We start from the raw sequence: 12728 nt of genomic DNA, 5'->3' as shown, positions 1-12728 counted from the left end.
ATAGAAAGTTACAGAGGAGCCATTTGTAAATGACAATTTTTTTCATATTACCTCAGAAGTTCATAGAAATTGATTGAAGATAATCCCATCAAAAACTCTTTTGTCATTAAAATTATTTTATTCAAGTAGCAGTATGGAATTATCCCTCAAATCAAGAGCTCTGGGAGTTTACTTCTATTGTCCTAGGGTGAGTTATTTAGTTTCATTGTGATTCTGTTTCTCTATCTTAAGAAATGGCAATATATTTGCCCCAAATTTTTGTGTGGATGAGATAGATGATTAACCATTTAGTATGGTAATCAGTGCATGGTAAGTGCCTAGAAAAACAAAAAAAAAAAAGGAGAAAAAAAATCAGGAAATATAAACACATGGTTTTGGATAGAAGAAGCAGGGTGAACAAGAGGCAAGAAGGGACCTTGGACCCACCAAAGTCACCGCATTCCCACATCAGCAAGATGGCCAGGAGAAAGGCTGAAGCAGCTGCTTAAGCAGACAAAGCCAAGGTGAAGGACCAACCACAGAGGAGATCTGAAAAGTTGTTGGCAAACCTGCTCCTGCAAAGCCTAAGCCCGGGAATATAAAGGCCCCTACAAAGGGAGAGAAGGGACCCAAAGGGGAACAGAGAAAAACTGACACTGTCAAGGATGTGAATAACCCTGCAGAAAATGGAGATGCCTAAACAGATCAGACCCAGAAGACTGAAGGTGCTACAGATGCCAAGGTAAGGGTGGGCATGTTTGATGACTGTGGACTTCTGGTGACTACAGAGTTTGAAATATTATTTTTATCAAGTTTTATAAAAATGCAGAAGCTTTATTTTTTCATTCATTCATCCATTCATTCCTTTATTTTTAAGTCAGAACTCTTCCTTGTTGTTTTTTGGGAAGAAGGAGCAGACATCATTGATAGGATTTCTCCAAAACTGAGTGTCTGTGGGGAAGTACCTCTCCCTGCTAGTACTGAGACTCTTCCTGTGGGTTTGCTGGAAGAGGGATTCCTTCAGGTTGACACACATAGTCACCTTGGCACCAATGTCTTGTGGTGTGGAAAAACTCAAATTCATCTTGAACCGTCCAGCGGAGTCAATTTGGTGCGGGAGACAAAGGAGTAGCGAGGCTCTTGAATTTGGAACGGTTTAATGTAGATTCAGGAAACCCGGGAACCTGGGCGCTGGAGGAGAGCCGGTTTATATCCCCTCAAGGAGGTGAAGGGTAGGGCTGAGGCCAATTATTAGGCCAATCACGGTAAATGTCAAAACGAGCAGGCACTATCAGGAGCACTCGGGAACACATGTGCACGCATTGTGTGCGTGGACTTAATTGAATACGGCCAATGATAAAACACCTGGGTGTGCTTATGTTAACCGACTTCCTCACTGCGTAGTCCATATGGCATAGCCCCCAACACATCTTATGTCCTTCTCTCCATTTCTGCCATTGACACAAACTTAACTTCCCTGAACCCAGATACCTGTGGAGACCTGAAACCCAACAATGTTTACCAAGGTATGAAGCAATCTGGACTTTCCAGTGACATCTTTCAGGTAATGTCCCTCAAAAGAGCAGCAATTATTTTCCCTGACTGTGGCTCTTCAGATTAATAATTCCACCATTTTCATTTCATTTCCTGAAATCCAGGGTCAGCTAGTAAAAAGTTGTTAAACAACATGTTGAATATGAAATGTCAACCCTTACTGTAAACTTTCCCTGTTCAGAGCATCCAATGACAACTTCATCAGGCTTCTGAGTGGCTTTCTGATTTTGGTAATTCATTCAAGAATGGAGTTTGAAATTTGCTGTATGCTATTAAGGGCTGTCTGCCTGTGTTCTGAGTACAACACCAGATTGTTATGGAAAGTATCTTTAATCGAACTGGATAGAATTTGGGTTGGAAAAAAATCAAATGAGGAATATTACTAAAAACATCTGGGAGTTGGAAATACTAATTTTAGCACCTACTCTGGTATAAATGTAATGTTTTCTATGAAGTGATTCATTGAATCATTTGAGAAATCAATTTCCACATCTGTAAATGGATGGGATTTTTTGATAATCTAAAGCAATTATCTTAACTCCCATTTTATAATTAAATAAACATATTCATTATGAGTGTACAAAAATAAATACATATTGCTAATATTCTAATTTTGTTGATTTGATAACTTTATCAATGTTATATTCTATTACTTTTGCTATTAATTAAATGGGCTGTGAGGTCAGATCATATTAAATTTTGTCTTTGAATTTCTTAATTATGTAATCTAAGAGAAATCAACTTTCAATGCCTCAATTCTTTCATTTCAAAAATGCAATGACAACAGAAGGTTGTTTTAAAAATTATGTCATTGGAATTAGAAAGTAGTTGGAATTTGGTAAATCGTTGGTGAATGTTTGCTTTGAGACTTTTTTATTATTGTTATTGCTGAAGGCTGCTCTTTGCTCCTGGACGTGCTCCATTAATTGTCCCTATATGGTTATTGACATCACCATATGCTGACTGCTCAGAATAAATATTCTATAGTGTCCACCCCAAATCATGATCTATCCTTGACTGGAGTTATTTCTAAATGTCTTACAAATGGGGCCATTGTCTATTCCCATTGGCATCTTACTTGCCCAAATTAGTTACATAAATTAAATGAACTTTTAAATTATCAATCTAACTGCTTTCTCTTTGTCCTCTCTTTCCCCTGTAATCAGCTCTTCTTAAAGAGCCAGAGTATATTTAAAACATAAACCGCATATGCATGTGGAATTTGCACCTCTTATTTTGCTCCATTCTTCTGAGTTCCTTATAATACATTCAGTGTCTTTTCTCTGTGATTGGAATATGCCAATTATTTGTTCCCATATCAGTGAGGACTCTAGATTTGAACCATGATACAAGCTTCATGATTCAGTGCACTTAATCTTTTGAAAGAGCAAGTCTTGGAAAACACATGATCCAAACTCCATAATGTCATATATTTGGTTGATTATTTTATAATGATCTGCCAAAGAGAATACTAATTCTATATGTTATGAATATAAAATTCTTTAAATTTGTTTATGTGTATATCTACATTTATATATATACATTTATATCAACTTTTAAGAAAATATTTTTGGGGAGAAATGGGCAGATATTAATAAACAACTGTTTAGAAACAACTCTGTGCCAGTTGGTTAAACAATTTACATTTTCTCAATTGAAATTCAGTATGCTTTTTTCTGTTCAAAATATATCTAAACTACATAGTTGGATTGTCTCCTTACAGTCCAGATATTTTTACTTTTGGACTTTGGGAGGGGGTACTTTTTCTGAATGCCTGAGCTAAGAAATGGAATGTAGATTCATAGTCCCTGAGGCAGTCTATCAGTATTAGTAAGAACTGAGGTTCCCTGAGAAATGTTGCCTGCCAATAGCTACAACTCTTCTATGGAGCAACTACTTTGGATTGCCCACCATGTTGAGTACCTACTGACAACTAGGTAAGTTTCCTTCCCACAGTGCAATTATTTATTTATTTTCTTCATGATTTCATAGTGCTGCCAATTGCCTAAAGTTTGTCCATGGGTCATGGGATGAAAAAACACTGCAGCAGAGTTTGATATTTTGTTGAACCACTTCTTCATGATCATCAATTACTGTCAACATTTAAACTGATAATTCACTACAAGTTCTACCGTTATGATTTGTCTTCTCTTAGGTCAACATGATTTGAAATTCATTGCTTAAGTAACAATCTGACAAGTTTACCACTGCGAATATGGAAAACTTACATATTTTATGTTCAATTCTTAGATAAGCCATATTCCAATTTATCTAAATGTTTGAAAACGTTTTCACTCTACAAGAAACTTGATGGTTAATGGTTCTTTGGGACAAATGCAGATTTACTTGATTTTTTTTTGTGAAGTAAGTTTATTCCTACTCGATACTTAAATAACAGCATACACAAAATGTCTATAAATATCTTGAATTCTATAATATTCTAGTTCACATTTTTCTTTATATTGAACTATTGGATTATAAATAAAATGCTCTTAAACTCTGTATTGCTACATATGCAGTAAAACATACACATCTTTCCACTTCCCCATAGAAAATTTGGTTGATGGCTTCACTGTAGTTTCTAGCTAGTGTCCTAGCTCTTTTCTCCTTTATTACTCCTGGAACTTAGCATTTTCAAATATCTATTCTGTGCAGAAGTTATAATCTATAAGTGACAGACACCCACGGGAACCTTGCTGAAGACTTCTACATGGTCCTCTCTCTGAATCCCTTCTTGTATAAAATGGAAGGTGACGTATGTCGATAATTTCCTGAGCTCTCATTCAACCACCTTCTCTGTCCACTTTTCTCCTATTGTTTCCCTCTAGAGACCTTTGTTATCTTATCGGTGTGTCATAGTCTTGCAGAAAAGGCTCGGGATCCCTTCCTTTTAACCTTTTTCTTGTCATATTTACTTGGTGAATCTCTACCACTCTTTTAATCGCTAATATTTTGTTTTGACATGGTCAAATACCTATAACCTGACTTACACCACAGTACCTAAGAAATCTCAATTTTGAATTGTCTGTCTACTCAATATCATAGATTTTGTTATTCTGTTCTGGATTAATTATCTGTAATAAATTGATAGGAAATCTGACTTATGTAGTTTTTGATAATCAAACAAAACTAATCTGTATGGTCCCGGTGTGATTTGCAGCTGAGACACCACTGTCAATGCCTCCTGTTTCTTGTAACTCTTTTCTCTCCATCTCTCTCTCAAGAGTTAAAATTCTTTGATTTCCTAATATTTGAATTCCCTGTGCTCTCGTAAAAGAAACTCTCCTGTTAAATGACAACATCTTTTTTATCAATGATGAATAAACAAATAGGTTGAAGATAGACCTATCAATTTGGAATGAATTTTCCTTCCACAAATTTTGATGAACACAGGCCTTCCACATAAGGCCTAGGCTTAGGATTTTTTAAATATGAAATTTAATTTTTTCTGCAATACATGTTGTTACTGCCCATCATGAACTCTTATGATATAGATGAATACTTTTCCTATCACAGCTCTTCATGTCCAAAGCAGAGCTTTTCTTCTTTTCTATTTTTTTTTTTTTTTTAATTTACTAAACACTAGGTAGCCTTAAGTGGGTGTTTATTTTGATTTATTTTCAGAGTGGCCATATTTCTCTTAATTTAAAATAATATGAAAGAAAATATTCCTGGATTTACTAACATATAATTTTAATGTTTACCTATCTCAACATACTCACTGGGCTGAAGAATAAAATAAATATGAAGGGTGTCAATTTTCCAGAAAACAGCTGATGTGTAACATCTAAGGAATTGTAATTGAAGCTTCACTTAAGCAACATGTATTTCTGAAGTTGACAAGTTTATAAGAGATAGGTTTCATAATTAATTTTGTTAATAAAAAATTATAGACATTAATTGAAAAACTAAGGCATCTCCAAGTTTTAATGAGAAATATTTTCAACCACTACTTACAATAAAGTGTAATTTCAGTTTCTATATTTTATTAAGATTTTAGGATCAAACTCTACGGGGAAAATATTTTTGTAAAATCACTTTGATCACTATTATGGAATTATCATACTTCTTACTGATCCTTTAGGAAGTATAAAAATTCTGTAGCCAAATTTAAAATTAAATTTTCATTATACAGATTTTAAATAAATCATAACTAACCTGGATTTCATAGAAATTGTGCATTGACTATCACCCATGTATGTGCACATATTTCTGTGTCATTCTTTTGATTTGTAAAATGTTGAACTTTTAATATTTATCACTTATTAACTTACCTAAATTAGTTTAAGCATTTACATTTTATGACTGGAAACTGAACCACAAAACCAATTAGATAGCTCCCCAGCCCCAAAAGCCACGTTGAAGTTAGAAGCTAATTCTAAATAGTTTTAAAATCCAAATTAAGGACAATAATAAATACCAAATAGTAATAAAGAAAAAAAGCTAACTTTGCATGTCTTTTAACTGTCATTACTTTGCTAGTTAAATACTTTTGTCTTTAATACCTTTATGATTATACATCCAGAAAAGAAAAAAACTTTTATGTCCAAATATAAATTGGTAAAATAATTCAGCAGAGGGCCCCAAAATTAATGTTGAGTTTGTAAACTGGAAATTGATCATTGTTGACATCTATTATGTTTAATTTCATAGAATGATATGTACATATTTGTAAAGAATATATTATGATGATTTTAGCATTGGAAAAGTAATTATTGCATGAGCTAAATTTAACAAATTATGATGTTCATGTGCTAATTTTAGATTTAATTTATAAACCTAATTCTAATTTTCTATAAAAATGAAACCATAATGATACAAGCAGTTTACCTATAAAATACAAATTTTCTTCATTTATGACATATTTTAATATGTTCTAAATATTTATAAATTCTCTTAACTACTTTTGTAAGTATAGATATTGTGTAAAATTATAATGGAAAGAGAAGCATTTTGCCATTACGTGTAGATAAATTTCTACAGGTGATAACACATGAAGTAAAGAAGCCTGCAAGAAACAATAAAGACTTCATCAACAAAATCAGGATACTGATGTCCCATCAGCTCTGCCTTAATATTCATGATGATCATAATAAATGACTTTATTGCCAGAATTAATATTTTTCATCAAATTCATCATTCTGGATCTACCAGACTGGCTCTCAAATTCAAAACATATGCCTTCAAAGGCATTCTATTTTCTATTGCCCCAAGAAACATGAATCCTATTTTTCCATAATAGTGTCTTCTATATATCTAAAGCAAATAATTCATACTTAACAACAAATATATGAGGTGAAATATGATGATTGGAAACAAGAATTTCTAATCAAACAAAGTAAACATTTTTATCCATGTCTTTTCAGCAATTTCAAAGAACAACCCATCTGGTTTAGACTTCTTACTTATCACAGTCTGTATAAATGGACTGACTACAAGGTGTTTTGGAACTATCAGGACTATTACCTCTCACTTCAAAAAGCTGAAATCAATTTTTAGAATTAAGATCCAGGTTTCCCAGTCTTAGGTCAGACAAGAAAGTGGTCAAGAAGAATGTCTGGCCACTTTCTGCATAGAACAAAGAAAATGGGTTTCCCAATGTGACCTGAGTCTTCCATTTTGTTCAACCCTAATGATCTAGGTTGAGATTTTCTCATCCAAATAAGACCTCATTCATTTAGGAATGATTCCTTTCCTAATGTGAAGACCATCCTCCCCTCAGAACTATTTGTTTCTTTTGCTGAATACTGAAAGTTAAATACCATTGACCTGAAAAAATAAGTGCATTCTGAATAGAGAAATACTAACAACTAAGAATGATAGTTAAAATGAATGATTTTATATCTTTGAAAAATAATTATAGAAGAACAAAAACAGTTATTTTCATAACTAAAAATCCTAGTTATATTTATTAATTTTTTTTTCATTTATGTAATGCTCAGAATGGAACCCAGGGTCTCAAACATACTTGGCAAGCACTCTACCTAAGATCCCAGTTATAGTTATTGCATCAATGTATCTAAAATATTTGAATTCTAAATAAAAGTTTACTATTCAAAAAATAATATATGCATAAATAAGATAATACATGATTTTGACCAATTCTATATTTTTATCATAATAAAACTTCCATGACTTTACAGAACATTGTAAACATCTCCATGTATCTTTCATCTTCTGATTTAAATTTTTTTAATAATTTCAAGTTGCTACATGCCTTTTGCAGTTATTATTATTCTTTATGTGCCTTGGATTTTATGTCTCCTACAGAACATTTCAGATATTACTTTTTTGTTCTATGTTTTTCTATTTTTTATTTTTTATAGTTCCTATTTATTTCTTGATGAATCTCAACAAATGACTTTGTTTTCATAATAGACATTTTAATGTTTTATGTGATAATTCTGTTGTCTGACTTAACTCAGGATTAGCTTTTATTTTTTGCTATCTATCCAGGGAAAGTCTCCCTTTGTATTCTTCCTTGTGTGGTCATTTTTTTTTTTTTTTTTTTATTTTTACAGACTGCATTTTTGATTCATTGTACACAAATGGGGTACATCATTTTGTTTCTATGGTTATACACAATGTTATTATTTATATTTATTTTAGTGGGCACTTTCATTTATTTAACAGACACTGTAGATGCCTAATTATTCAGAGTCTGTATTATGATGTCATTCTTTAAATAACATGGAGACTTGTTCTGGCAAGTTAAATTTACCAGCATCTCAGTTTTATCCTGCCAAGGCATGGTGTTAGCTCCTACTGTAACCCATAATATTCACCCCTACCCTAGCACACCTTGACAGACAGTCAAGTGGAGGTCCAGTGTTCAACAAGGTTTTCTCCACTTTAATGACACTAACACTTTGCCATCTTTGAAAATAGGTTTATTTCACAGTTCCTTAGGTGCTATTAGTCTGACCCTATGGCTGTATGGATTGATATTTGTCTAATAACTCAAGGAAACTCCTCAGTAGTTTTCTAGTTCTTGTCTGATCAGGTTCCTCATTTTTGATACTCTGCCCTGAAAATTTCCATTACATCAGGAAGCCCATGCTTCTAGTTCTGAATATTCTGTCCAGCAAGACCTCTAGAGGTTGTCAGGAATCACTTATGTTTGCTGGGTTTGGAAATTATTCCAGGTAGAAAGCTAGTGTGAACATGGAGTACATCTTTTTCCTTTCTCTTAAGCACCTCTATTCTAGTTTTCAATTCCTGAAATTAATTTTTTTCTTGTATGTCCAGTTTTATAATATTATCCACACAAGATTAAGTCAGTACCTTGCAACCAGATCTCTAGAAAGAAATATTAGTTTTTTATTAAATGAGAATGAGAGCTGAAGAAATAGCTTACTTTGGAGAGCACTTGCCTAGCAAACCCAAGGCCCAAGGCCCACGGTTAAATCCCCAGTACCTCAGACAGGGCAGGGGGTGGAGGGGACTCTTTGGGCTGGGGAGATAGCTCAGATGGTAAAGTGCTTGTTTTGCAAGCACGAAGTCACGGGTTCAATTCCCAGCACCACAAAAACAAAAAAAAAAAGAAAAGAAAAGTGAAAATGAACTGACCGATTATTATATGATATACTCCATTAATCTTATCTCCATTAATCTTCACCAACATAAAGTGACATGAGCACATGAATAGAACTTGAGACCCAGACAAGTTAAGTGATATCCAAGAATCATATTTATAAATGGTAGGATCAGATGGGAGCCAGATGGGACCAGTTGCTAAGGCCATGGGCATTTTAGCTCTGCTCCCCTCCACTACCTCCTGGCCACTTTTCTTTATGATCACTGGCACAGAATAACAAAATAATATTTGCAAAAATACTTTGAAAATGCCAGCCACTTTAAATCTACTCAGTGACTTTTCTCACTAGGGAAAATCAAGAGTTCTCTTTGAACATTTTAAGCTAAAAAAGTCTTTTAAATGTCTAGAAAAAAGATGACAAATAGGAAGTGAAGTATCTGAGTGTAGAGTTCAGTGGAGAGGAGAGTGTTACAAAATAACTTTCAGTATGTGGTAGTGGGGTTGGTGTGATAGAATGATATATGCTTTGCACAGGAAAAAAATGTCAAAAGACAAAAAGATGAAGAGTTGCCCTAAATTCTTTTAAAATGAAGAATAAAATCAGTAACTGAACTACCTGAAAGTTACTTTAAAGAAAGTATGCATATATATTAATTGTATATATATGCCTACATGTAAAACATCATAGCAACTGAGGAAGAGATGGTAGTGTACAATTATAAAAATGTCCATTAAAATCAAAATTCTAGATCAGTATCTTCATGTTTGGTTATAGTCTCAACATTCAAATTTTTTTACACAAACACAGAGTGCAACGGAATTTATAGAAATGTCAATAAGCATTTATATATTTATATAAATAAGTAGACTAAAAGAAAATTTTAAATGTACATATGACTTTTATGGTCTCTGTATGATGTCATGCATCAATTTCTTGCAAAGAATGGTGAATTGTTATATTTCAATGACTCCGCTTATTGCTAAATTTGATGTAAATCATCTGTCTTCAAAAAGGCTAAATATCTCTGTAAAGTATGAATTTATTTTCGGACTCTAAATTATCACACCTTTTGACAACTAGCATTGAATCTTAAAAAGTAATTATTCTTTAACAAGGTAATAATAGGCATCTAGTATGAGTTAAGAGAATTTTAAAAAAGTAATTACAGTGAGTTGAGTGAATCTTTGAATAGACATCAGCATCCGTTTTCTGTGCTCCTGTCCAGATCTCCAATTAGTAGATATCTAGAAAAAAGATGAAGAGTGAATCCTCAAAGAAAGGTCCATACTAGCAGTCAGAAACACTCTACCACTCCGTACAGCTTCATGACCTGAGTTAGGGAGCCTGAAAATGAGGAGACTTCAAAGAACTGCAAAAGGTTGTGGTACAAAAAAGGTTTACAGATGTAAAGGATAAAACAGCATGAGGAAGATCGGAGGTGAAGTTCACCTTAGCTATAGACTATAGCACAAAAAGAGCATTTAATCTATCAAGGATAGAGAGTAAAATTTTGACAATGAAAAGAAATACTACCTGCTGACTAAGAAAACTAGAGAGGAAAGCAAAATGAAATATCTCAGGAAAGGCTCTGCCACTATTAGCCAACAAAGTAAATTGAGAATGCTTTTTTCTATAACTTATGATCATAATGCAGAGGAAAGAAAAGAAGAAACAGAAAGTAGTATAATTGACAAGGTTGACAGTCATCTGGCACAGGAAGAGATTATAATGAGAGCTGAAAAGTAGGCTCTCCTTTTCTCCTTCTTTTATTTAAATTTTAATTTTGAGATCTGCATATTTTGGAGGTAACAATAATGGTTGAAGACGTCAAATCCAGGGTTGAGCTGATTAGCAAGCATAATGAACAAAGTCAATTTTCAAAAGAAGTTAAAGTATATCGTTAGTTCTCAAAAATAAAGCAACTGTCAAAACTTGATAGCAAAGAAGATCAAATGTCACTTATATGTAGAGAAAAGGCAGGGGGAAAAAGATAAAAAGTAAGCAACCCCAATAAAGCAGGAACTCTTCTTTAGGGCAAAAAATTCTTAACTAGGTTGGTACAATAAAAGAGACATATGGTACATAGAGAACTATAAAATAATACATTTTAGTTATCTTTAAAAACAAGTATCTTAATATAGTGCATAAAGAAGGTGATAGTGTGATTCTATGAGTATTTGGTTTCCTATTTTGTTATTGCTGACCAGCTATGTTGGTTGTCTTGAATCAGTGTTTTATGTGCTGTGATTATGGTAGCTCAGATTTTTATAATTCTAGGAATTATAGACTATATCAGTGAGTGGGCTACATTTTAGAGAAGTCACAACCAGGAAACAAAATCAATGTAATAAATTTGAGTTTAATAATTTGTATTAATTCATATTCTTATCATTAAGAAAAAAACCTGACTCAAATGGGCATTGCATATTTTTTTTCAAATATATAATGAAAGACATAAATTGCCTCACTGTTTATTATTGAATCCTGAAGGGTTAATCAGGGGTATAAAACAATTAATACACACAACAAACTATCCTTTGCTTTAGTATGACTGTCCATGCTGTCATTAATTAAGAGAATTTTAGTTGGCAGCTCTGCATGTTTTTATTTCACCTTGCAAACACCATCACTGTCCTGGTCTAACTGATTTGAGAAGTTAGTTGAAATAAAGTTCAGCTAAAGTTAATCCAAACAGATAATTCTCCTGAAAGATGTTTTTTTGTAATAGTGGTAGTGTGAGAATAAAAAAATGTCAGTGGACTGATTACAACTCTTAGCTGTATTTATACAATAAAAGTTTCTAAAAGAGAAGAACAGAACATATCTCTGTTCCTTTTTTGTTGCTTGATTCATTTCAACCTTTTTGCATGATAACTTATCTTTTAGCTTGAAGAAGTTTTTTCTCTTCAATTTGTTCCAAATGGAAGGTAAGTGACTCAAGGTTGACAGATGTCACTTGGCCTATGAGATCTGGGACAAGAGTCCACTACTATTCTTCTTTTGCTATGGAAGTTTCTCTTGCAACTGTGGCAGCACATCATGACTATGATATGGCATTCGATAAGGCCTTACATGAAAATGCTGGCAAAATTGTTGCCATTATGACATGGAAATTCCTACTAGAATAAGAATTTCTAAACTAGAGAGCTAATTTTTGGTTCTTCAACAGTTGAAAACATTTGATGGAAAGAATTCAATATACTCAACCTGCCAGGGAGATTAGTGGTCTTCACTGGGAAATGGTGACATCAGAGTCTAGACTTGACTTCTGGTTTTTTTCAAGTTTGGTGTTCAGCAGTGTCAATCAACCATACTTTGATGAGGACAAATGGTGTTTGGTAAACCTTTGCCTAATCTCAACCTCTACTACTGTAGATACTTCATTCATGAGCCCATATTTCAAGAAACAGACAATCTAATGGAAAAAAAAAAAGTGTACTAGCATTCGAAGAATGAAAATATTGCCCACCTTATTATGGATGGATTCCTCCACATTAGGAACATGTAAGTGAAGTTCTACAAGGGTCACAAATATCTGTACGCTCAATGATAATTCCGTAAAACCCAATCACACACCCTTTGTTCATATTTTCTTATCAAATCTTAATAATCATTTTCTTTATATCCCTTACCAACTGGACAAACCAAAATCATTTA

Source organism: Sciurus vulgaris, assembly GCF_902686455.1.
Source record: "Sciurus vulgaris genome assembly, chromosome: 9".
Taxonomy (NCBI): domain Eukaryota; kingdom Metazoa; phylum Chordata; class Mammalia; order Rodentia; family Sciuridae; genus Sciurus; species Sciurus vulgaris.
Note: the sequence above shows the minus strand (reverse complement) of the source record.